Here is a 27474-nt window from a genome sequence, read left to right on the forward strand (position 1 = left end):
CGGCTTGAGCTCATAGCCGTGACTGAAAACCCCCCCCTTAGACCTTGCCGGCAAGTTGGAGGCTCCCGATCACGGTGTTAGGCCCGTTACCAGGCTTAGCGCTGAGACCGGAGATACAACTACACCCGGCCTGGCCCGGAGCCCCGACCACCGTCCATCATCACACCATCAGCTGCAACGGTATGTGCACGGACTTACCACAAACAGTTTAGCGGGACGCCGCAATCTGCTGCTTATTTGCTAGTCTGACTTATTGGAATTCATTGAGCCTCTCTACTAACAACGGACTGATTATCCAAACTATCGTCCAACTATATATAGGGATACCACACCCAAGATGGCACACACATTATTCCCTGAGGAAGGCCTGGAGGGCCGATTCGTGTTGGAGCTACACACTGCAAGACACTGCCACCAAGAATCTTATCTAGCCTAATAAGGAATCCGGAGTCTCCTCGCTAACAGAGCGAGTGGAGCCGCTGACTACACTGCTGAGCCTGGGTGCCGCAAGATCGTGACACCCAGAAGTCTCGCAGGAAGCAGTGTGGACTGCATTCCAAAGACGCAGGACATCGGAGACCAAGAGGACGCTGAGGAAACACAGAGTACACCTGAAGGTGTACGGAAAGGACACAGAGGGTAAGTTGGTGCACCTGGGGGCTACAGGACACCACCCCGCCAGACACTACTTACACACCTCGCGTATTTGAGACTAACATCGGCACCCTATTACCCACACACTGAGGAGAATAGGAAGATATTATTGCACGTATACTATCCTATTTACGCACTATCATCCACCCTAGGAGCTTATGCTTCCAGACTACAGTGCTAACACTTATTGAGGAACGGATCATTAATCATTAATATCCAGGTGCACACCTAGACTGATCACCCACATATAACTTTACACCCCTCATTTTATCATTAGCAGGAGCATTGTGACTCCTATTTAAATTAAATAAATCAATTCAGTGTCCACTTATTATCCTGTGTGAGCTTCATGAGTTAACACACATGACACAGCAGTTGATGCAAATCTTACATTTATGGTCTACTTACAGCCTGACCTTTAAATCTGGTGACTCAGACATATGATGTTGTTGACATAGATGAGTTATACACAATAACACTCAGTTAAGAGATAGCAATTAGTGAATAACCAATTAACTACAAATCAACACAAGCCACCCTATTACACCATTACTTCCCACCAGCTGCCTTCAGCTGAACCCCTAACTGTCCTTACCACTCAGATTTCCCTGCCAGCATTCTATATGTAGCCCATGCAGCATGTTGTTTTATTGGGTTTGGACCCTATATAAAAGGAGCATGGTGTGCTAACTCATGGCCAGATTATTGGATGGATGTAGGACTGACGGTGAATCTTTTGCTGTTGAAACTCTTCCCAAACATGGTAGAAGTCAAATTGTGTTGGGTGCTTTTCCAGCACAAAGTGGTTGTTTGCTGCAGTGATAACCTTGGTGTTGTTCAGGATATAAATAACCAGAGGTCCTCTGACTTTACTTCTTATGCATAGGCTGAGTCTTCATTGTTTGCAGGAAAATATCTACTTTCTGCAATCGAGTGGTTTAAGTACTATTGCGCTGTCTTTAGCAAAAAAATTACACACTTGCACTCAAGACTAATCACTTTGTCTAGCTTATGTTTGGAGGATTATCAAGCCAGCATAGAAAGACTTGCCAGATAATTATTTTATGTTCTGGGCACCATTTGTATAGCCATAAAATAATAATAACAAAAAACATTTTTTACATCTATTAATTAATTAACACTGCTCCTTTAATATAATTCATAAATTATATTGCTCTTTTAATAAAATGACTAAAATTAAACATTAATTTTACCCCCTTATATGTGAATAAAATAATATTGCCCCTATAAGAAAATTATACAGGCCTGAACAACCTGTGGCTTCCCAGCTGTTCGTAAACTACAAATCCCAACATGCCCTGCCACAGTTTTAGCATTCCCTAAAAGCAAAACTGTGGCAGGGAAAGCTGGGACTTGTAGTTTCACAAAAGCTGTAGAGCCACAGGTTGACCAGGCCTACATATATCAATGCTATTTTGCCTATTTTTAATGGAGATGTGCAGTTCGGTTTTACTCGGATTTACTCAGATATATTTTAATCTCAAAAACTGCATCATATTGGCTATCCGGCTGTCACGTGTTTTGGGTAGCCAATAAGAGAAATCCGAACTGATCCAAACTTGCGATAATTTGGCGATAAGAACCGAGTAAAACTGAACCCGCACATCTCTAATTTTTAATAAATAATGATTGCCCTCACCTTCTAAGTGGCCAGACAGATGCAGCACTTTTACAGATTTGTGGCATTTGTTTCCAGGGATTTTGATCAAACCACAAGGTATTGCAAGTTTTTTGAAAATTACCATCTAAACTGTTGAATAGTAAAGGAGGTATAAACCTCCAGAGATGTGCGGTAGTTTTAAGTCCCTGGCAAAATCACCAGTTAGTAAATTTAGCACTAAAGCTTGTTTGAAATATAAAACAATGCCTTCAGCAAAGAGAGAATAACAGTAATTATTGATTCAGCAGAGTGGTTATCTTTAGTATACAGTAATATTCCTCTAATGCTGAAGTTCTTATCTTTTATGTCCACCAAAAAAGATTACTAAGCAACCCAGATATTACCAAATTTAATGCAGTTTGTTTGTAGAACTGTCCAGAATATTGGACCACTAGTTACATTTTAATTCAATCCATTTCTGTCAATCCGATAATTGTTTTATGGTTCAAACCAAAATGTTGTTTAACGCCTCTCTCCTCACTCGTATCTCCAACTGTCTCTCTGCTATCTCTACCTGGATGTCCCAGTGATGTCTTAATCTTAACATGTCCGATAATCTTCCCACCCTCTCGCATAACCTCACCTCCCACAGTTTCGTTATCTATTTACAGAATAACTATCACTTCTGGCTTGAAGGTGCGCTGTCTTTGAGTTATCTTTGACTTCTCCTGTCCTGTCATTTCTATCTCAAAAATATTTCCAGGACCAGACCCTTTCTCACCCTAGATGCTACTAAGACCCTCATCCACTCACTGGTCATCTCCAGAATGGACTACTGTAACATCCTCCTATTTGGCCTCCATGACTCCCACTTTTCTCCACAATAATCTGTCCTGAGTCATCTTCCTCTCCAAATCTACTACATCTGCCTCCCCTCTCCTGAAAGCCCTTCACCTTCAGAACCCAATTCAAGCTTCTCACACTCACTTACAAAGCACTCACCCAATCCTCTCCCATTAAATCTCTGACCTTATCTCCCTTCACACTTCCGCCTGCCATCTTTGCTCCACAAATGAAAGCTGCCACTCCTGCCAACTGATTAATACCTCCCACTCCTGCCTCCAACATTGAACATGCTGCTCCCTACCTCTGGTATTCTCTCCCTCTCCCTATTAGTCTCTCCACAAAACATGAAATGGGCTCTCAAAACCCTCTTCTTCATCAAAGTCATCTATCTCTTATCCTAATTCTCTGTCCAAGCTCATTGTCTACCCCATGTGTGTCACCCCTGTCTCTCTGCCCCTCCCCTTTAGAATGTAATCTCTCATGAGTAGAGCCTTCTTCCCTCATGTGATTTTCCTTCCTTACTTATACTATCACCTACTTCATACTCCCTACAATGGCACCTAACCCTTGCTACTTATTTGAGTGTTATGACTGCTGATGCAGCAATGAATATAGGGGGGCCAATACAGGATTTGGGATTGGCTGTATAGCAGGATTTTGGCCTAAAATTGGCGGAATTTGAATCCCAGGATTGGAGCTTCCAGTCAGATGCCAGAGCATGTCAGAAGGAAGAGGTGCTGACGAGGGATGGAGGGCACTAATTTTGTCCTAGGCTGTCTCAGTGGCGCCTCCAGGTCCCGGAGCCCTAGGCAGTTGACTAAAGCTGCTTAATTGAAGCACCAGCCCTGGCTACAATGGCTAAAGCATTCCAGAGCTTTGTAAATTTAGCATTGAAGTAACCCCCATAGAAACCAATGGGGATTGCTTTTGAGATAGAAAACGGGGGGTATCTCCTATATCTGCTGCAGTCCTCCCTATATACATACAGAAGATACTTAATATTTATGGATAGCCCCCCAAAAAATTTAAGAAATAAAAAAAAGATTGTACCTTCAAATATTAAGAATCCTACAAATATACTTCGTTAAATATTTTGTCAGTTTAATGGACAAATAAAACAGTTGTGACATCAATTTAAAGGTATAATATAAACTTTTATCAGGGATAAAAGATATACAGACGACACAAAAATATTCACAATATACATTTATTGCATATTTTTTTACATTTTTTACAATTTTTTACTTTTGTTCAATAATTGTGTGCAATTTAAATACTTTTTTCTACTCATGAAATAATCCACTTTAAGTGATCTTCTCATATTTAAGTTCAGAAGTTAAATGGGGAACTCAAAGAGACCTCAACATATATTTTTCACTCATGAACCTCTTACTGTATCAAAAGGGTTAAGAAAACCACAAGGAAAAGGAGAGCCAGTGTGGTTTGGGAAAGAGGTAGTAAGTATTGTGAATGCAAAAAAGATGGCCTTTAGGAAATACAAGTAGATGCAAAATAATGAAGACAAAGAGGTGTATCTTGTAAAACAGAAGGAGGCTAAGAAAGAATCAGATGTGCAAAGGCAAAAGCTGAGGAGAAAATGGCACAGTCAGTGGGTAAAGGGGGCAAAACTTTTTTTAAGTATATAAGTGAAAGGAGGTCTTGTTGAGGGAGACAATGTAATAGCTGATCATCTTAATAATTATTTTTGTTAAGTATTCACTACTGAGAGAGAGGGCAAGGGGCCACAGTTAAGTTGCAGGTGTAATCAGAAAAATGAGGTAGGAACAAGCACATTTAGAGAGGAGAAGATCCTAACAGAACTCTCAAAATTGAAAGTGGATAAATCAATGGGGCCTGATGGGATACATCCAAGGATACTAAATGAGCTTAAAAGGGTGCAGGTAACACCATTAACAGAATTATTCAACCAGTCACTAGCAGCTAGAGTAATTCCAGAGGACTGGAAAAAAGCAAACGTCCCGCTGCACAAAAGTGTAAGCAAGGAAGAGGCAAGCAACTACCGACCAGTGAGCCTTACATCAGTAGTAGGGAAATTGATGGAAACACTCTTAAAAGAAAGAGTCGTAGATTATCTCAAATCCAGCAATTTGCAGGATCCCAAACAGCATGATTTACAGCATGGATTTACTGGGGGGGGATCATGTCAAACAAATCTTATTGACTTTTTTGACTGGATGACTAAGGAAATAGATAAAGGGGGGCCATAGATATAGCTTATCTAGACTTTAGTAAGGCTTTTGATACTGTTCCACATCACAGACTGTTAAATAAATGGGAAAGTATGGGATTGGATACAAAGATAGATGAATGGATAAAATCATGGCTGCAGGATAGGAAACAGAGTGTTGTGCAGGTTGAGTCTCCCATATTTAACTGCTTGGGACCAGGGGTATTTTGGATAATGGAATATTCCGTATTTTGGAATAATTGTATACCATAATGAGATATCTTGGGAATAGGACCCAAATATACACACAGAATGCATTTATGTGTTATACACAGCCTACAGGTACTTTTATACAATATATTCAATAATTTTGTGGCTCAAACAAAGTTGGTGTACAGAAATGAAATTCATTTACGTTTCATATACACCTTATACACACAGCCTGAAGGTAATTTTATACAATATCTGTAATAATGTGTGCCTTTAGACAAAGTTTGTGTACACTGAGCCAACAAAAATCAAAGGTTTCATTATCTCAGTCATGCCAAAAAAAATCTGTATTTCGGAATATTCCATATTTCGGAATATTTGGATATGGGAGACTCAAACTGTAGTAAAAGGAGTGCGGTCTCAAGAGGGAATTGTTACCAGTGGAGTGCCTCAGGGATCTGTACTTGGACCAGTGCTTTTTAATATCTTTATTTGTGACATTACAAATGGTATTGAAGGGAAACTTTGCCTTTTTGCAGATGACACAAAGGTATGCAACAGGGTAGACACACCAGGTAAAACAAATGATTGATGATCTAGGTAGAATAGAGGAATGGTCAAGAACATGGCAACTAGAGATTAATGCCAAAAAATGCAAGATCATACACTTGGGTCTAAAAAATCCAAAGGCTAAATTTAGTATTAATGGCACTATAGTGGAAGAGGAAAGGGATCTAGGAGTCACTATTTCAGATGACTTAAAGGCAAGCAAACATTGTAACAAAGCAATGAGGAAGGCAAGTCTGATGCTTGGTTGCATAGAAAGAGGAATCAGTAGTAGAAAGAAAGAAGTGATAATACCACTGTCTAGGTCATTGGTACGTACTCATCTCGAATACTGTGTTCAGTTCTGGAGGCCATATCTCCAGAAGGATATTAATACATTAGAGACTGTACAAAGAAAGGCAACTAATATGATGCAAGGTCTACACCATAATACGTACCAGGAAAGAATAAAAGATCTTAATATGTATAGTTTAGAGCACATAAGGGAAAGGGGGGACATGATAGAAATGTTCAAATACATAAAGGCTTTTAACAAGGTAAAGGAAGGATACATTCTTCAAAGAAAGAGAAGTATTAGAACAAGAGGACATGTTTTGAAACTGGAGGGTGGTTGCTTCAGGGGAAATTTGAGGAAAAATTCACAGAAAGGGTAGTGGACAAGTGGAATAGCCTCCCATCAGAGGTGGTAGAGGCTAAGACAGTAGAGCAATTTAAAAATGCATGGGATAGACATAAAGATATCCTTCAGAAGAAGTAAGTTTCAATAAGGGTTGAGATAACAATATGTTTAAAAATGGGGCAGACTAGATGGGCCAAGTGGTTCTTATCTGCCGTCAAATTCTATCTTTCTATGTTTCTATTCTATGTTTCTACTGGCTGGGGATATCTGTATATGTCTTAATTGTTTAAATATGCTTAGTCACTTAGGGCTCTATTTATTAACATTATATTTACTAAATTAAAGTAAAAAATGTTTTTTTCACACCCTTTTCACATTATTTTAGTATCAGCTAAAGTTACTAAAGGGTAATTGGAGTAGAATTCATAAAATTCTAATCCAAGCCCTAATTATCACTTATTTTTAGTAAGCAGATTGCATTTCCGATAATTGTAATGGGAAATGTGATCTGGCCAAAGTTACTAAAAATAAATTGTGAAAAAATACCGGGGAAAGCCCTGTGATAATAATGCCACCTGGAGTTGGCGTTATCCAGGGTCTTCCCCGGTTACCAGACTCCTGTTCTGCACTAACGGGAAGAGCAGAGCCCTGAGCCGGCTCCAGTGATCAGCTGTGTGGTCTAAACAGACCACACGCTGATCACTGCAAAAAAAAAACGAAAAAAAAATAGTAAAAAAAACAAACTTACCAGAGTCTAGGGACCGATGATTGGGGCTCTGGTGATGTCCTGCCTCCGGTCAGCTTGTCTCCCATCTTGCACTGGGGTCCAGTCATCACCTGAACCGGTCCCAGTGCAGGATGGGATGTCAGCTGACTGGAGCCACGGAGGACATCACCGAAGCACCTATCGGTGCATGCGCGGGCACTTGTCACAGTATTTTTTGCGAAAATACCGTGATAAGTGTGCGGAGGGGATTCGCAGGGACAGAGCTTTATCGCAAGCTCTGTCCCTGCAAGGGATTTTAGTAAATCCCTGTGATAATATCACACTACAATCTGCATTCCCTATGCGGATTGTAGTAAATAGAGCCCTTACTCATATATGCTTTAACACTAAGTCTTTGGTAGATCCACATGGGTCCCTCTATAAGAGCATCACCAGGTCATTAAAGAGCTTTCATTGAAGACCTGGGATGGAGTAGGGATTGGTTGTCATATTGTTGATAAGACTGAAGAGTAAACTCTTAGGTTGCAAAGGGTTAAAAAAATAAAGAAATTTACTAATTCTTACGATGTAGTGATTCAGTATTGATGAGATGCACAGACACGTTAAATGGGACCCATTTGTATGCATTTTACACATAGTGAGTTACTACATAACTACATACAATTTGAAAAGTTGTATTATAGGGGTTTACATTCCGTTTGTTTCACCCACATGCTTACCACAAACACTGCAAAATTCCAGGTATCAGGTAATCGCCCAAATATTGCAGCATACATGTCCCGAAAATTACCACAATACCTGGTTGTGATCGTCTTAGAATTCAAAACAAAAGAAAAAAGTTTGTTGGATTTGGGTGCTGGGATATTGCCCCATTTGCCTCTCGAAATTCCAGCCCTGATTCCTGAAACCAGGAACGACGGTTGTATCACAGGTGTCCTCGCATTTACAATCCATTATTCAAACGTCGTAATCTCTTAATAGTACAAGTTCACAAGGATAAATGAACCAAATAGAGAAATCAGTGCTAATAACAAGGCAATATGGAATAATGCTCTTTCTCTTTCATATCTCAAAAGGCTCTTTTGTGGCACTTTTCAGGTGCAACCATATAGTATTCTGTCTAACCGATAAAGTAGACTATTCCCAGTAATCTCATTATCTAAATAACTCAGTTCATTGTATGTGCTGTCAAATCAGAGAACGAGGAAAGATAAATTACAGGGATTGCATTAAATAGAGAATGCATTGTATATGATTTTCCATACTCCAGTATTCAATATAAACATTGTGCGCAGTTTGCCTATAATCCCTGTGCTTGTTAAGAGGCTTAAAGTGTAAAATCAGTTGATTTCAGTGTCTGAAGGAGTTCAAGGTCAAAGTGATTATGTAATGTTTTGTTTGACATTTTTTTTGTAAATAGATACCAACCCGTCATACTGCAGTTTATTTAAAATGCTCTTTATCTGGGTTGTTAATTAAAAGCTGCATACACAAGACTTTATAAGCCACATCAACCTTGGGACCAATTAAACAAAAATACCATTAAACACTATGCCATTCGTACAACAGATTGTCCACATATGCTTACGTGTTTTACATTGAAGTCATGATAAGATCATTTATCACACGTGGGACACCATCATAATCTCCATTTCAAAAATAATTACAGATGTAGTTGCATTCATAGAAGCTTATTATACCACTGTGTACTTGCAGCACAGTGGCCACTAAGGTCTTATCCTTAACAGCAAAGGAATATATTTTCTATAAGGCAAGGTTTAAATACAACACTATATTTAAATTATAGATAAGTTATTTTATTTTCTTAGCATTTACTGATATACAGTATCACCAGCACATCCCACTGCACTTTACAATTGGGACCAATACAGTAATAGAACAGTAACAAAACAAGCTTGCAAGCTTACTATTTATATAGAAATAGGTGTTAATACACAAGGATAAGTGCTACATATTGCTTAGCGGTCCAGCCAGATTGCAAAGTGTTGTATCAACTTAATACAATCTTTGAAAACTAATTCCAACTTTAATAAAGAGTCTATACAAAATAATCCAGGGTTGTGCAGATGTTTCCCCTGGGACCACTTTCCTGTTAGGGTTCCCTGATGAAATCATACGTACGCAACGAGGATCTGGTCTGCAAAGAAGGTCGCAGATGGGCATTATGTTGCACCCACCCCATGTTGTATCACACTGTCTGGGCGATTACATTTTAAAGTCTGGAGAAAATTTTGGCTGGGACTTTGAAACGTGAGGGGATACATGAGCTGTAAGGAAGTGAAAGGAGCTCATCCATACGTAGGAAAACTCTTCGGTATACTCTGCAAATATGATCTAATTTGTGAGTGAAATATTGATTTAATCAGGGGACTCCAAGATCAAGAAGGAATAGGATGCCTGATTCATATCTGCACGCAAATGCCATTGCAGCTGCGATCTCTCACAGATCGCAATAGCGAAAATCTAATGTCTCCAAAGCCTCCCTGAGCATAGGGAAGCCCACTTCTGCCTTCTCCTATCTATCCGATGATGTGCAACAGCGTAACCTTCAATAACAATGATGCAGATCAGACAGCCACGCAGCTTCTGAATCAAGTCTGACCTGCTTCAAACACTGCAGCTCTCCTGACATGCTGAGAGCTCTAATGCTGTGAAGGATATTGCATTGGCTAATTTATGCATGCCCATGAAACAGACTTTAAACGGTCAGACATACCTGCGTTTGCCTAGCCACTCCTGTTACCTCCCATAAACTCTGACTACCTGTCACTCACTTTGAATCCTCTGTGTGAGCATAAACGCAAATAAATTGCTGCACGTGCGCATTGTGGATTTCGCGCATGCGCAGTGGTTTACGATCGCTCAATCTGCATTAACATCAGCATTTGCATGTGGATCTGAATCAGGCCCAAGGTCACAACAAGGGTTTAGCAAATCGGGGCATCCTAACCAGGTCAGAATAGGATGTAGCAAGGTTTAAAAGAGTGCCAAAGCTTTTATTTGGAAAGTTAACAAGCATGGTGTCCAGTTATATTAAAGAGTATCTGATTAGAGTGTTTCAAACTAAGGGCCTGATTCAGTAAGGATCACTACTGCGATTACGCACGCAATCAGCTGATTGTTGCATTCTGCGCATATATACAGTATGCATCACAGTGCACGAACCTCCTTAGCTCCAAAAAATGGGGTCCCCCCTCTCCCGAAACCCCAGACTTGTTCTGAAGCCGGGGCTCTTCCCCGCACCCCTGGGCTGTGGGTATGGGGCTAATAATGTGTAAAATAGTTGAAAACTATTGTATTTTATAGTGTTACTACAAGTGCCAGCAGGCGGCCGGAACCCATACCCCCACTGTAAAATAAGTAGCTAAAATACCACAGTACACACACACCATATACAGTAAAACTGTATTACATACACCTAACCCACTCACACATACTTACCTGTGCCAACTGATCTGTTCCCTTGTCCCATGTAGATTCCATGGGTGTACCTGGAAAAAAGATCCCATACTTATCTCCATCCTGGCGCCGCTCTTCGTAGCATCCACGTACTTGGCAAAATAAGAAAACGAGTTATGCGATCCTTATGAACAGGTGCAAGTATATGTTGTGACATAATACTTGCACCTCGTGAAATGGCAGATGACAGTGATCATCTGTTAATTCCCACGGGACTAGCCAATCAGCAGCTGTTTTACATGTAGCGGCCGCTCATTGGCTGGGACCCACGTGTAATTAGCCAATGAGTGGCCGCTACATGTAAAGCGGCCACTCATTGGCTAGTGGCCCGTGGGAATTAACAGATGATCATGGTCATCTGTCATTTCGTGAGGTGCAAGTATTATGTCACAATATATACAGTACTTGCACCTGTTCGTATGAATCGTGTAACTTGTTTATCTATTTATTTTACAGTGGGGGTACGGGTGTCAGCCACTTGCTGGCACTTGTAGTTCCACAAGTGCCAAAAGGCAGGCATGCTGACACCTGTAGTTCCACTGTAAAATACAATAGTTTTCAACTATTCTACACATTATTACCCCCGTACCCACAGCCCAGGGGTGGGGGGAAAAGCCCCAGACTTCAGACCAAGCCTGTTGTTTTGTGGAGAAGAGGACCCCTTTTTTTGAGGATCCCCACCTCCCCTGAGATCCCCAGCTTGGCTTGACCAGCTTGGGGTGTGAATGCTTTGGCCATGGGACCCGGTAATACGGTCTCCTGGCTGTGGCATTACACCCCATAGGTTTGGGTCTGGTGCTCATTTTAAATATAGGGGGACCCCTATGCAATTTCCCCCCTATATTTAAAACCAGCACTGGCCCTGCAGCCAGTTGCTGGTTCCTAAATTACGGGGAAACCTACTTGTTTTGTTCCCTGTAATTTTTGGAACCATCACTGGTTGACCAGTCCAGGGCTGGTTATGCTTTTTGGGGGTGAACCCTAAGTAATTTCTTTTTAAAGTTTTAACCCTTCTTTAACAGATTGACCACACAAGCAGCCTTCACATATCTCACTGAGAGTAATCTCATCTAAACTTGCTACTCGGTGGAGAAATCTCGATCTGCTTCACCATCGGAAAACTCTCTTTCAGCAAAACACACCTCTTAGTAAATTTGCGAGTTTAAAAACGGGAAAATCAACCGAGTTTAAAAAAACCAAACTCGATCAGACTTGAATCTTAGTAATTTACCCCCAGGAATCATTTTATAGAATGTACCAGACAGATGATGGCTGGACGCTGATTGGTTGCTATGGGCTCCTTCTTTGCTTGCCCACTTTAATAAGTAGGTATAATGTTGCTGATAGAATCGTAACTGAGTGGCCATATATCGTAGTGTGTAGGATGTCCAATACTAATGGTATTGAAACTGAAACTACTTGTGTTTTATTTGTATAGAAAACTACTATAATTCCAATAAGATTAAACTGATAGCTACAATATATGGTCGTCTTACAATATCATTCCGAATCAGCAGTGGAAATGAGCAATGGAGTCATTCAGTCAGTGTGCTAATTAATTACATGCCACAAAGTACAGTATATGGGCAGTTCCAAAAATGGGACAATAAATCTGACAAGTGGAAGGTTCAAACCACTGGAAGTGCTTTTAAAGCTTAATGGAGAATCTCTGTTACTTATATTTGTTCTGGGAAGATTAGTAATTTGACTTTTTTTCTTTTACTGCATTATAATTAGAAGAAAATGCCATATTTCCATTAATTAGAGAGACTGGGTTGAGAGATTCCCTTTGATCTCCTGAACTGAAGACTAGTTTGCTGAAGTCTTCAAATGTATGTTTATAAAACCTAGGGCTAACTCTTTTCACTTTCCATGGCATTCATCTTAAAGGTTATAACAAGGTCAAAGATCACTACACCAGGAAATCTTAAATATAGGCTAAATGTATGCGTAAATGTTTCACAGCAGTTATTGGAGGTCTCCAAAATACTGAAGCAATTCATTAATAATGAATGTAAAGGGGATTTCTAATCAGTTCTCAAAGTTGCAGTAACGCATCAATATAACTTCAAACCTTCAGTATTACTTTGATAAATGTCACATCAAGGAATCTGTTCCCATAATAGCTCTTTGACTCTTTTCCTATAAAGCTATTGGACACCCATTATAAGGTAGTGTGCCTTTGACATATATACAAAGGGAAGGAATGAATGTATTGCTTACCAGGATTAGTAATCTTTAGCTCCTTGGCTGAACAGAGATATGTTAGTGAATAGAGGCCCTGATTCATAGCCGGACGCTCTGACAGAGCGCTCGCTCTGAATCAAGGCGTCTTTTTTTTTTTATGGAGCGGCTGCCTGGCCGCTCGCATTGCTGAGGGTTGCCACCCACAGCTAATGCGAGCGGCCAGGATGATGGTCGCGATGGTCAAGACCATCGCGACCATCGGGCTTGTGACGAGACCCTTGTGGTAGGGTCTCGTGGCCGCAAGCCCCAGAGAGCTTTCGGCTCAAACAGAGCCGAAAGCTCTCCCACTGACATCACTTGTGATGTCAGTGGGGCCGCTCCCAGATGGTAGGTGTTCTCATGGGAACGCCTCCATCTGAGCAGCCACCCCCCGGCCCGCCCACCAAAGGAGTTCCCGTCGCTATCCGGGTCTCGCGCATGCGCACGATGGAGCTGGCTCCGTCGTATGCATGCGCACTGGCCCACCATCGACCCGGTTGCAAGCGCACAAATCGCTTGCGACCGTGTCTGAATCAGGCCCAGTGCCCGCTAGAAAATGTAAACTAGCACCAGATTTCAGAGATTAATTATTAAGCTGTCTCACTATATTTAATTTTTTTTTTGTTAAATATTGGTCATAACTTTCCTTTATTAACTCAGGACCTGATTCAGCACAGATCGCAATTACGATTGCAGCTGTGTAATCGCACTCAATATATCTGCGAATATTTGCTACTGCCTGCCACTGCTCAGTATAGAGACGCCCACTACTACCTTCTCACACCTGTAATACGTATACATCAGTAACATCGGAGAACATCGGCCCATCATGCACAATTATAGCAGGTCTGACATGTGTCAGTAATTTCAAATCTTTTGCACGCAGTGAGTACTCAACTGCGTGGGAAATCACAGTGGCTAATTTATGCACGCCCATGCAACAGTGTTCAAACGGACAGGCACGTCTGTGTTTCTGCAACCACTCCCCCACAAAGCGTCCATAATCACAGTGCGATAGCTGCACCCGCACAGTGCGGTGCATGCGCAGTACGCAACAATCGGCCGATCTGCGCATGCGGTTGCAATTGCGATCCATACCGAATTAGGCCCTCAGTCTTTATGATTAATTTTTTTATATACACACTAAGGAGGCATTTGAATAATGTGCAAGTTGGGTCCTGCAAGCCATTCTCTGGGCGAACTCCCCCTTGCAAATTTCATATGCAATCCAATTTAAAATTTGCATTGCTTTTTCAGAGGAAATCTACATTTGTTTGTGTGCCTGATCAGGTGAAAAATTTGTGAAAATCTTTAATTTAAGGTAAAAATGTCAGGACACAGGGCCTGATTCAGACATGGACGCTATTTGCGGCCGCTCGCTGGATAAAAGGGGCCAGCTATTTAAATCATGTGCTCGCACTACGTCGTGTAAAGCCGCCCACTAAGTAATAGCGAGCGGCCGCACTATGCGCTTGCATCTGTATAAAGACGCCCCTTTGCCACTTGCAACACACGTTATCTCCCGCAGTTGGAGGATTAATCGGGAACATCGAGAGCCATCGAAGCTACTCGCAGCGCTTGTGGTAGCCTTTTCCCACCACTGCTCCCAACATTGCGAGCAGTTCAGGTTAAAATACAACCCAGTCACATGTGTAATGATGCTACTTTGGTAATTATGCACACCCATTAAGCGCTGTTCTGACGGTTGGGCATGCCTGCGTTCGCACATCCACACCCCTGTTTACTAGTACCTTCCCCTGTTACCACCCACAAACGGCACTATCTGTCACTCAAAATAGCGGCCCGGCTGCAGGTTACAGTCAAGCTCTTTCCCATCTCAATGACTGGTTCGCACACACACATTGTGACTCATACGCATGCGCGGATTGTGAAAAATTGCTCAATGCAAGCAAGCACAGCATAGCGTCTGGGTCTGAATCAGGCCCACAGTACAGAACCTCAGGTATACCTCTCCCAATGAATAATCACTTAGAGGGGTTTAAATAGCATAATTTGGGAAAAAAAGGCATTTCAGTTTTGAAGTGAATTTCTCTGTAAATAATGGTGTAAATGATGTGGGACAGGTATGTGGAGGTGTAAATGATTAGGGACAGGTATGTGGAGATGTAAATGATGTGGGACAGGTATGTGGAGGTGTAAATGATTAGGGACAGGTATGTGGAGATGTAAATGATGTGGGACAGGAATGTGTAAGTGTAAATTATGCAGGACAGGTATGTGGAGGTGTAAATGATTAGGGACAGGTATGTGGATGTGTAAATGATGTAGGACAGGTATGTGGAGGTGTAAATGATGTAGGACAGGTATGTGGAGGTATAAATGATGCAGGACAGGTATGGGGAGGTGTAATTGATGTGGGACAGGTATGTAGAGGTGTAAATGATGTGGGACAGGTATGTGGAGGGTTAAATGATGTGAGACCGGTATGTGGAGGAGTAAATGAAGTGGGACAGGTATGTGGAGGTGTAAATGATGTAGGACAGGTATGTGGAGGTGTAAATGATGTGGGACAGGTATGTGGAGGTGTAAAGGGTGTGGGACGGGTATGTGGAGGTGTAAATGATGTGGGACAGGTATGTGGAGGTGTAACTGATGTAGGACAGGTATGTGGAGGTGTAAATGATGTGTGACAGGTATGTGGAGGTGTAAATGATGTGGGACAGGTATGTGGAGGTGTAAATGATCTGGGACAGGTATGTGGAGGTGCAATGATGTGGGATAGGTATGTGGCGGTGTAAATGATGTGGGACAGGTATGTGGAGGTGTAAATGATGTGGGACAGGTATGTGGAGGTGTAAATGATGCAGGACAGTTATATGGAGTTGTATATGATGTGAGACAGGTATATGGAGGTGTAAATGATGTGGGACAGGTATGTGGCAGTGTAAATTATTTAGGACAGTTATGTGGAGGTGTAAATGATGCGGGACAGGTATGTGAAGGTGTATATGATGTGGGACAGGTATGTGGAGGTGTAAATTATGTGGGACAGGTATGTGGAGGTGTAAATTATGTGGGACAGGTATGTGGAGGTGTATATGATGTGAGACAGGTATGTGGAGTTGTAAGTGATGTGAGACAGGTATATGGAGGTGTAAATGATGTGGGACAGTTATGTGGAGGTGTATATGATGTGAGACAGGTAGGTGGAGGTGTATATGATGTGGGACAGTTATGTGGAGGTGCTGTATTAATAAGAGAGGGGTTTGTGAACTTGCAGGTTATGAGAGGTAAAAGTGTTTATGTCAACTTTTTACAAACTCGTATAAAAATGCAGAAAAATTACTTTAGCATACATTTTTCTGTACCCCAAAATGCAGAGGTATCACCGGGTCTGGTGACATCCAGTGCACACTCCATATCCCCTGAAAAGGGGGCATGGGCTAACCAAAAGGGGGCATGGCCTTGTGGGAAATTCCTCTTGGGGCATGCCCAGCATCCCGGTGATGTTGGGCTGCCCCCGGAGACTAGTTTCTGCACTGTCGGTTCCTCCTCTGTGACAGGAGCCGAGTGCTGAAGGAGAATGTAACACTGCAGTACCCGGCTCCTGTCACTGAGGAGGAGTCAGCATTTTGGTGTCACCCCCACCGAGGGTCCAGTCCGGGTGCGGCCCACACCACATATCGACGCCGCTGCCAAAATGCTGGAATTTGCTAGAAAAGTCTTGCTCGCTATCAGTGTTGAACTGGGGCATGAAGGGCCCACCAGGTAATGCAGTGGTAGAGGCTCAAGCCTAAGGGCTGTGGCTAGCCACCAGAAGGGGTGTGGCCAGCCACCAGAAGGGGTGTGGCCAGTCACCACAAAGTGACTGAGCCAACTATTAGAGAAGAAATGCAAAGAACATGGCCGCTGTATAAAGGAGGGGACATGTGTGTGTCAGAACCACCTACTTTGATTGGCAGGAGAGCTAATCTTGCTGTAGTTTCCATAGAAGCCAACAAAGCACCCAAGTTCATCCATGATCCTGCTCCACTAAGTTACTGACTGGTAGAGGAGGGGGTGGGGCCCACAGGCAGCGGGGTCGACCTGGAATTTCTCCTGTACACAAGTAAGACAGTCCAACCCTGCTATCATTTTTCAACCATTATTATAAAGTGCAAAATCAGCATTTTGATACCTTTTAAGAACCTCCAGTCCTTTCCTTATGGCCACTAACAGACTACTACATGGTCCTGCTATCTCAGTTTCCTCGTTTTTGGGAACCAAGGTGGATTCCCCATTTTTTTATGCACTTCTCCCAGGTCGCATTTTGTAGAAACGTAGTGCAACATCACAGTGACTACAGAAAATAGGCATTTCTAACTGGATCTTGCATTTCGCGGTTGTGCGCATTTGTACGAAGCATGCTAAACTCGCACCTAATTGAATTGTGTCCTAAGGATCTGATACAGAGCTGGTTGCAAAATCATTGTAAATTAATCATAAACAAGTACATGCAAAAATTGCGTATTTCTATCCATATACAGAGTTCAAGATGTGCCCAAATTGTAAGCCATTTATTTCACATGCAACACATGCATTTATTATTAGGCATCAAACTACAAAAATCTCTTTAAGGACGGCCCCTATAATTAACATTCCAACTCACAACTCACAGCGAGCATCGGAGAAATTCAACATTGTTCCGAGGTGGAAACAGATGATCCAAAGATCAGCTTTCCTTGTGAATTATGTCACCAATACTTTAGTAACGTTGAAACTTAGCAATGCCAAGTCTGACTCAGAAGTGCTAGTGCGCCTGCATAAACTGGGGTTCATGCAGGAGCACAAAGCTCAGGCACAACGGCGGAAAGAGCCGGGCAAAGGCGGAGGGATTCAAATGGATACCTTTGTTATTCGGGACCACTTCCCATAGGGAAGGAGAAGGGTACGAGAACAAATGCCATCTGAAGATGGCAAATGTTCCTGCAGTCAAGCTCCGAAAATTTTGTATTTTCAGAGCTTGATGAATTTAGGTCCCCATACTAGTGTTTGGGGACAGCGGGCCACATTGGGGCTAAAAGGTAAGCAGGAAACATCTGTAATATCTCCTGAGTTACCTTATAATAAATAGCCCTGACACTTAATTTATACAAAGTAGGTGAAAATGTTAATTTCCACCTGCTTTGTATAAATTAAGTGATGATGAATAGGCCCCTAATACTTCTAGTTTGTATATAAACAGACAGTGTCATGTTAAACGAATTGTTTCTATTTTGCCTGCTATACTGTTTTAAACTTACAACATAACTCCCAACTGTCATGATTTACGCAAGGCAGTACCTTCCAGGAGAGGGTAGATGGTGTTGGTCGAGCAGTTTGGAAGCACCTAGGGACGTGACTATTCTTTCAAAGTGTACATGGTCTACACTCACCATTATATTTTTTCAAAGGCAACATTTAATTTTGTATATATTTATGAGATATAAATAATATTTATGATAAATTGGCTTTGATTAGAGTAAATATGCAGTTTCAATGTTACAAAAAAAAGTAACAAAAAATAAAATAAAACCCTCAGGTATCTAAGCTACTTTTCTTAGCACAGGTAAAAAATAATGATTTTACCTTTATTCAGAGCACAAAAGAGCAGGAGGGTATTATTCCAGATAGCTTAGAGTTTGATAAACTCTTAGAAACTTGTTATCTGGAAGTGGAATAATGCAGTCCAAATATATATATATACAGATTCAGCTAAAGATTAAGGCCCGTATTCAAATTGAGGCGAAAAGTCCAGACTTTTCGCTTGCTGGACTTTTCGCCTACTTCGCCTGTTTTGCAGGCGGAAAAGTATCGCGTGTGTCCCCATTATCCCCGTATTTAATATGTAAGGACGCGAAAACGGGACCTGGCAAAACTGGATCAGGCGAAAAGTCCTGTCAATTTTCAGGAAATCATCCTGGCACCCCCCTAAAAATGTCCTGACATGGGGGATCACTATGGGTGCCCCCCGTTTTTGCCTGCTGAAGGGAAGTCGGGTTTTTAAATAGCTGTGGCAGGTGCATAAATGCAGCTTTGAAGAACAGATGAAGAATAGCATTTAGCTATTTTTTGGGGGAAAAATAACTATGCCCATCAAATTTGGGGTACATGAAAATGGGTGCAAGCATATTTTTAAGTCCCTAAAATGTTTTTTAAAAATTCTTCAAAAATGCACCTGCAGCTACCACCCACAATGAAGAAAACACCTGCCGCATACTTGGGAACCCCTCTGGAATCAATTTCGCTACTTTAGAAGTGTGTGTCCAATTTTTTTTTAAATCACCCCCAAAATTCAAGTACATTTTTTGGGGTGTCCTGAGGACTTTTTAATTTTTTTTGACACAGTAAACTTTTAGGGGACATTCTCAGAGGTGCAAGCTATTTTTTTTAAGCCTGCACCCCAAAACCACAATTCTTCACTTTTTCTCGCCATGTATTACATGGAGAAAACTTATCCCCAATTTTTAACAAATACTTTTTGCACCAGCGAAAAAGTCTTTGAAATTGAATACGAGGATAATTGAAACAGGCAAAAATTACATCATTGGTGAAAAATTTGCACCGATAACGAGTTTTCGCTCCAAATTGAATACGGGCCTATGTCTGCTTGAAAGGTAACGTAAAATCTATTCATTGAACCACTCAGGGTGAAGCATCTTATTCATTTTCAAAGTTATTGATGGCAGCTCTGACTTCCTCTTCTGTCCCAGGGCCATAGCTAGGGTGGTGCGGCCGATGCGGTCGCACAGAGCGCAGCTGCTCTGGGGGCGGAACGGCCGCATCAGCACTATCTATTTGCTTGACGCCCGCTAGTATGTTGTTACTAGCAGAGCGCCCGCCGCCCGGTGTGGGGCCGAAGGGTGTACATAGCCCCACCCCCGAGTCACATGTAATTTACCGGCTGTTAAGACAGGCACTGGCAGCCTGCCAGCTCAGTGCCTGTCAGCAGCCTGCAGCGTGGAGGAGCGCTCAGGAGACAGAGCTCCTCCAGTCACCACATAGGAGGTGCATTATCTTTAGCTCCACTCTACTCCTGGATCCTGCTGGTTTCCTCCCTCTACGGCAGCTGCAGTAAGTAACCCTCTCTCCCCTGGCCACTAAAGTTAAATGGTGAAGCAGCAGTTAGAGGTGGAGCAGAGAAAGGGGGGTTAGTACAGGGCTGGGGAGAGGGTGCTGACATCTAGTAATAAATGGTTGCACACAGATGCCCCCCGCAGTTCCTTTCACCCCTGCACCCTGTAACTACAACCCCTGGACCCTGTGTGTGCCACTCCTGGACCTTCCACCCCTGTAGAATGTAACTGTTACCCCTGCAACTGAAACTCCCACAAGCTGCAACTGCCCTGCCTGCAACTATCACCATTGCACACTGTTCTGTCCATTCATAGTAAAGAGGCTTCACTTCATCTCTGTGTAATGAGAGGATTGTACTGTCATTTTTGAGGTTATAAAGTTAGCTAATAGGTCATAAATTGATTTGGAATATTCAGGGGGTTGAAACTTCAGCTCCCCGGGTACTGAACACATTTTTTTTACAATGGATAGCCCTTTAACTGAGCTTGCTGTCTAAAAGCTTGCTTTCTCTGTTTCCTAAAGTGCATAACATTTATATACAGCTGTTTGGACAGAGAGTATACACAATACATTTCATTTCTTATGTGCTGCATCCAAATCAGTTTTAAGTTTAGAGTCCCTGGGGTTTGTTTTGTATTGGGCTTCAAATTTAAAAAAGTTGAATTCATTGGCTAAAAATCTTCAGAATTACTTTTTCTAATTCATGTAGCAGCCTGGATTACTAGTCCTCTAAGAAAGGCCTTAAGGGTACACCAATAGTAGCCAACTGAGGTGTTATCCAGTTCATCTGTTTGAAGGTAACTGTTTAAGTCATCACTTATAAATCATTTCCCTTTGTATTCTGTCAGTACATAAGTGAGCAAACATCAAGGTCTGGGTAAGTGCTTAGCAACAATGGGCTCCCATCTCCACACCTAAGCGATATATCTGCAGATGATGTTCATTCATACACACTAAACAACCATCATCTGCATGCTGCAGCGGGTCTCGGCGGCCAGGGGGGCGGGGCCGGGGCGCATCCCGGCAAGCAGGGGCGCCCGTACACACCTGCCGATGGACAGATATGTCTGTAGACATTTCTGTCCATCGGCTGTGCAGCGCAGCCGATGCAATATGTCTGTGAACGACGCAGTTCACAGACATATCGTACACAGTGGCCAACGTGGAGCAGATATATTGGCCGATCAATTGATCGGCCAATATATCTGTCAGTGTGTACCCAGCATAAGTGTGCGTGGTCTGAACAGGTAATGGGGAGAATATAGATAACAATATATTGCAAATACCAATTGTCATAGAGTAAATAATTAATACAGAAATATTGTTTGGACTACTGTAACCTCCTCCTATCTGGCCTCCCTGATTCCCGCCTCTATCCACTCCAATCTGTCCTCAATGCTGCTGCCTGACTCATCTTCCTTTCCAAACGTACTACACCTGTTTCCCCTCTCCTACAAGCCCTCCACTGTACCATGTACTTGTCCTGCATTGTCTTGTACTGTAAGTCACTGTTCTCTTGTTCTGCTCAATTGTTTATGTACTATGTTAGGCATTGCAGAACCCTTGTTGCACAATATAAATAAGATAGTAATAATTAGGGGTGAGCGGGTTCGGATTTCTGAAATCCGAACCCCCCCGAGCCCCCTCGATCCGAGTCCGATCCGAATCAGGCTCGACTTTTCCCGCCTGACTCGGATCTGAAATCGAGGCAAAACGTCATCATCCCGCCTTCCGAGTCTCGCGGGTTTTGGATCCTATATAAGGTACCCGCGTCGGCGCCATTTTCTCACTCGGCTGTGGACAGTGAAGAGGGAGGGTGGGAGTTAGGGCTGGCTGGGCTGTGTAGTGTAGTGTAGTGTAGTGCTGCTGTTGTCCACTACTTCAAAGTCCATAGGGGCTGGCTGTGTTGTGCTGTGCTGCTGTTGTTAATAGGGGCTGTGTCCACTACTTCAAAGTCCATAGGGGCTGTGTTGTGCAGTCAGTTCTCCATAGGGGCTGTGTCCACTCCAAAGTCCTGTGCAGTGTCCCAGTCCTAAAGGGGTGCTGTACTGTTGTCCAGGGGGTGCTCTGTCCATCAGGGTTGCTCCCCCCAAGTGCTAAAAAAATTATATATTTTCTGTGTTTGTGAATTGTGTGCGCAGTAGCCGCACGTGCATCAACAAAGTAGTGCCAAGCGTGCGCCTGTGTCATAAGTAAAGGGCCGGCTGGCTTGACCGTTAAAGGGTGCTGTAACCCCCAAGTACACTCCAGTCCAAACCAAAAAAAAAATTATTTTCTGTGTTTGTGAATTGTGTGCGCAGTAGCCGCACGTGCATCAACAAAGTAGTGCCAAGCGTGCGCCTGTGTCATAAGTAAAGGGCCGGCTGGCTTGACCGTTAAAGGGTGCTGTAACCCCCAAAGTACACTCCAGTCCAAACCAAAAAAAAAATTATTTTCTGTGTTTGTGAATTGTGTGCGCAGTAGCCGCATGTGCATCAACAAAGTAGTGGCAAGCGTGCGCCTGTGTCATAAGTAAAGGGCCGGCTGGCTTGACCGTTAAAGGGTGCTGTAACCCCCAAAGTACACTCCAGTCCAAACCAAAAAAAAAATTATTTTCTGTGTTTGTGAATTGTGTGCGCAGTAGCCACACGTGCATCAACAAAGTAGTGCCAAGCGTGTGCCTGTGTCATAAGTAAAGGGCCGGCTGGCTTGACCGTTAAAGGGTGCTGTAACCCCCAAAGTACACTCCAGTCCAAACCACAAAAAAAAAAAACTTTCTGTGTTTGTGAATTGTGTGCACTGTAGCTGCACGTGCATCAACAAAGGAGCAGCGCCAAGCGTGCGCCTGTGTCCCATAAGTAAAGAGCCGGCTGGCTCATTTCTTAAAGGATGGTGTAACCCCCAAAGTTCACTACTCTCCAGCAAAAATAAAAAAATATTTTCTGTGTTTGTGTGCGCTTTAGCCGCACGTATATATCAATATAACATAAATGGAGGACCAAACTTTCTCCGATAAAAATAAAATAGGGAAAGATCAAGAACCACTTCCTCCTAGTGCTGTTGCTGCTGCTGGGAGTTGTTCATCATCCCAGAGAGGAAGTAGGAACATCACTACTTTTACTAAACAATTGACCCTCCAACAGTCCCTAGCGATGAGGATGAATACGACAGCAGTCATCCTGAAGCAAAACGTATAACTGAGGCCTTGACTGCTATGTTGGTGTTAGACGTGCGTCCGGTATCCGCCATTAATGCAGTGGGATTTAGACAATTGATGGAGGTAGTGTGTCCCCGGTTTCAAATCCCATCTAGATTCCACCTGCATCCTCAAAGCAGCAGCGACAAGCGTGCGTCTGTCTGTTAAAGGGTGGTGACACCCTCAAAGTGTGCTACACAAACAATAAAAATATTCTTCTTTTTTTTTCTGTCTTTGTGAAATGTGTGGCTGTAGCCGCACCTGCATCCTTAAAGTAGCAGCGACAAGCATGCGTCTGTCTGTTAAAGGGTGGTGACACCCTCAAAGTGTGCTACACAAACAATAAAAATATTCTTCTTTTTTTTCTGTCTTTGTGAAATGTGTGGGCTGTAGCCGCACCTGCATCCTTAAAGCAGCAGCGACAAGCGTGCGTCTGTCTGTTAAAGGGTGGTGACACCCTCAAAGTGTGCTACACAAACAATAAAAATATTGTTCTCTTTTTCTGTCTTTGTGAAATGTGTGGGCTGTAGCCGCACCTGCATCCTTAAAGCAGCAGCGACAAGCGTGCGTCTGTCTCTTAAAGGGTGGTGACACCATCAAAGTGTGCTACACAAACAATAAAAATATTGTTCTTTTTTTTTCTATCTTTGTGAATTGTGTGGGCTGTAGCCGCACTTGCATCCTCAAAGCAGCAGCGACAAGCGTGCATCTGTCTGTTAAAGGGTGGTGACACCCTCAAAGTGTGCTACACAAACAATAAAAATATTGTTCTTTTTTTTTCTGTCTTTGTGAATTGTGTGGGCTGTAGTCGCACATGCATCCTCAAAGCAGCAGCGACAAGCGTGCGTCTGTCTGTTAAAGGGTGGTGACACCCTCAAAATGTGCTACACAAACAATAAAAATATTGTTCTTTTTTTTTCTGTCTTTGTGAATTGTGTGGGCTGTAGCCGCACTTGCATCCTCAAAGCAGCAGCGACAAGCGTGCGTCTGTCTGTTAAAGGGTGGTGTAACTCTCAAAGTGCTCCAAAAAATAAAAAACTATTTTTTTAATGTGTTTGTGACTTGTGTGCGATGTAACCGCACTTGCATCCTCAAAGCAGCAGCGACAAGCGTGCGTCTGTCTGTTAAAGGGTGGTGACACCCTGAAGTGTGCTACACAAACAATAAAAATATTCTTTTTTTTTCTGTCTTTGTGAATTGTGTTGGCTGTAGCTGCACTTGCATCCTCAAAGCAGCAGCGACAAGCGTGCTTCTGTCTGTTAAAGGGTGGTGACACCCTCAAAGTGTGCTACACAAACAATAAAAATATTCTTCTTTTTTCTGTCTTTGTGAATTGTGTGGTCTGTAGCCGCACTTGCATCCTCAAAGCAGCAGCGACAAGCATGCGTCTGTCTGTTAAAGGATTACATCGGTGACAGCATCCAAGTAGTCATGTCAGACAGTCCGTACCTGTACTGGCAGGAAAAAGAAGCAATTTGGAGGTCCCTGTACAAACTGGCTCTATTTTACCTGAGTTGCCCCCCCTCCAGTGTGTACTCCGAAAGTGTGTTTAGTGCAGCCGGGAACCTTGTCAGCGAAAGGCGTAGGAGGTTGCTTCCACAAAATGTGGAGAAGATGATGTTCATAAAATTAATTATCAACTCTTCCAGGGAGACCAGCCTCCAGAACGTACAGAGGGACCTGTGGTTGTGGATTCCAGCGGGGACGAATTAATACTCTGTGAGGATGAGGATGTACACACTGAAGAGGGTGAGGAATCGGTGGATGAGGAGGATGAGGACGACATCTTGCCTCCGTAGAGCCAGTTTGTGCAGGGACAGATTAATTGCCAGCTTGTTTTGTGGGGGTGGGAGGGCCCAAGGACAATTCCATCTTGCACCTCTTTTTTTCTTTGCATTATGTATAGTTTGGGGCCTAGTTTTTCAAACTGCCATCCTGTCTGCCACTGCAGTGCCACTCCTAGATGGACCACGTGTTTGTGCCGCCCACTCGTATCTCTTAGCATAGTCATCCAGCTACCTCGATGCAACCTTTTGGACATAAAAACACTATTGTGAGGTGTGAGGTGTTCAGAATAGACTGGAAATGAGTGGAAATTAAGGTTATTGAGGTTAATAATAGCATAGGAGTAGCAAAACCCACAAATTCTGTGATTTTAGCTGTTTTTATGCTTTTTTTCAAAAAAATACAGATCCAAAACACAAAACCCAGTACCCAAAACACGGAAGAGTGGTTTTGGCAAAACCAATCCAGATCCAAAACACGAAGAAAGATCCAGATCCAAAACCAAAACACAAAACACGAAAAGTGGCCGGTGCACACCCCTAGTAATAATATAATTGTGGACAAGAAAGTGAAAAGTTAAATTCTTGGTGATGGTATCTGACATCGATTCCGATGCTTTCCTTAGATTTATATTTTCCATTTTACATCCGTAAAACCATTATCACCCACATATTACATTTAATTATTTATTTTAGATGATAAAATTATTTAATACATAAAGTAGGTATTTTTGCCAGAGATGTGGCTTCTCCCTCTCCATCAAAAGCCACATCACATCTAGCGTTGACTGGGATTCGGTGTCATTGCTAAGCAAGGGGAAGCCTATTTAACAAGGGCATTGGGCTGCCCCTGCTCTCCTTTCGCAATCACCATGTTAGTTTATTATTTAAATAAAAGATATTAAAATATTTTTTTTTTCTTCAATTTCTTTAAACAAATTATTTTTTCTAGATTATTATTATTTCATTGATAGTGGAACTGGAAAGCCAAGTCAGGACTCCCAGCTCCACTGTGCATTTGTAAATGCTGCCACGGCAGACTTTTATTAGTAAATTGCGGTAATACCAGATTTTCTATCGCTGCGATCAGTGTCTATAGAAAGACTTTGCTATCGCCCTTAATGCCCTTAGCAATAATAACATTGATTTATTGCCTTTTCAGAGAGGGCACTGCAGCGTTATGACAACATTACAGACATAATTTGACATAAAGCAGCCTCTCGTGTGTAATTTTACCATGACGTAAACTGGTTTTGTCATCCATCCTTCCATTCGAGCGTCTCTATGGAAGTAAGGCACTGACGCCATTTGAGCTATATTGGTTAAGGGCAGAACACCAGGCGCTGTGACAATATGCCCTTGACATCCAATGAGTCTCGGAAAGTGCTGCTGCAGTAAAATTAATCATTGGCCTCATTAAGGGCTGTTGGATCTAGTTTCAGTGTCTGACATGGGAATCACTTGCTCCTCTCAGCAGCACTGTCGGCAGGATGTTTCTGTTAACATTACATTTCATATCTGCATGCCAGCCCAGGTCCTGTGGGAGGGCTATTCGGAGAAGGGTGGAGGGGGGGGATGTAGTGCTTGTCCTGGCAACTAGATGAACTGGCAACATTTCAGATAACGCTGAAAGAAAATGAGCAGCTAAGTTTGGCAATAGGTTGGTATTAGCTGTGATACGAGAACGTGTCTCATCCCTGCTGTTTGTTCCCAGGACACACGGTGGTTTCTAATTTAATTAACAACACTTTTCTCTATGTTTAATAGTCTTTGCTACATAGAAAGAGCAAATAAAAGTAATGGATTCTGCTGCTATTGCTAGCTATGAAACAAAATATCCTATCAGCTAATCATTTAATTTTTTTATAGAACACTTGTGTATTAAAAACAATGTTTTCACCTTTATCAGTATATTGTAATGGTGCCATTTTTAGGTATGAGCCTTACTGGAAACTGCTCAAATGGCTCACACAACATCATATTCTTTGTTTCACCAACCACTCCCCTGTATCCCCCATTTACTTACTTGCTTTGTGAACATAGAGCTACATAGAGCTTTACTGCAGATGCAGTTTTAAATTGTCACCTGCAAACCATCAAGGAAGCAGTGGTGTACAAGCCACTGCTTCGCAAATCAAACCCAAAGTTTGAAAAGCTATGATAAATGGGCACAAAAATGTGGTTCAGAGCAATTGATCACATCAATGGACTTAGTCATGTGAGCAACTTTACTATGCAACCAGTTATTAGAAATAAAGTATATTTTTTTTACCTGTGGTAGTACTGGTTTTGGTGCATCATCTAACACCAAGATTCCACAC

This window comes from Taudactylus pleione, unplaced genomic scaffold, assembly GCF_031769625.1.
Source record: "Taudactylus pleione unplaced genomic scaffold, aTauple2 ptg000556l, whole genome shotgun sequence".
Lineage (NCBI taxonomy): Eukaryota > Metazoa > Chordata > Amphibia > Anura > Myobatrachidae > Taudactylus > Taudactylus pleione.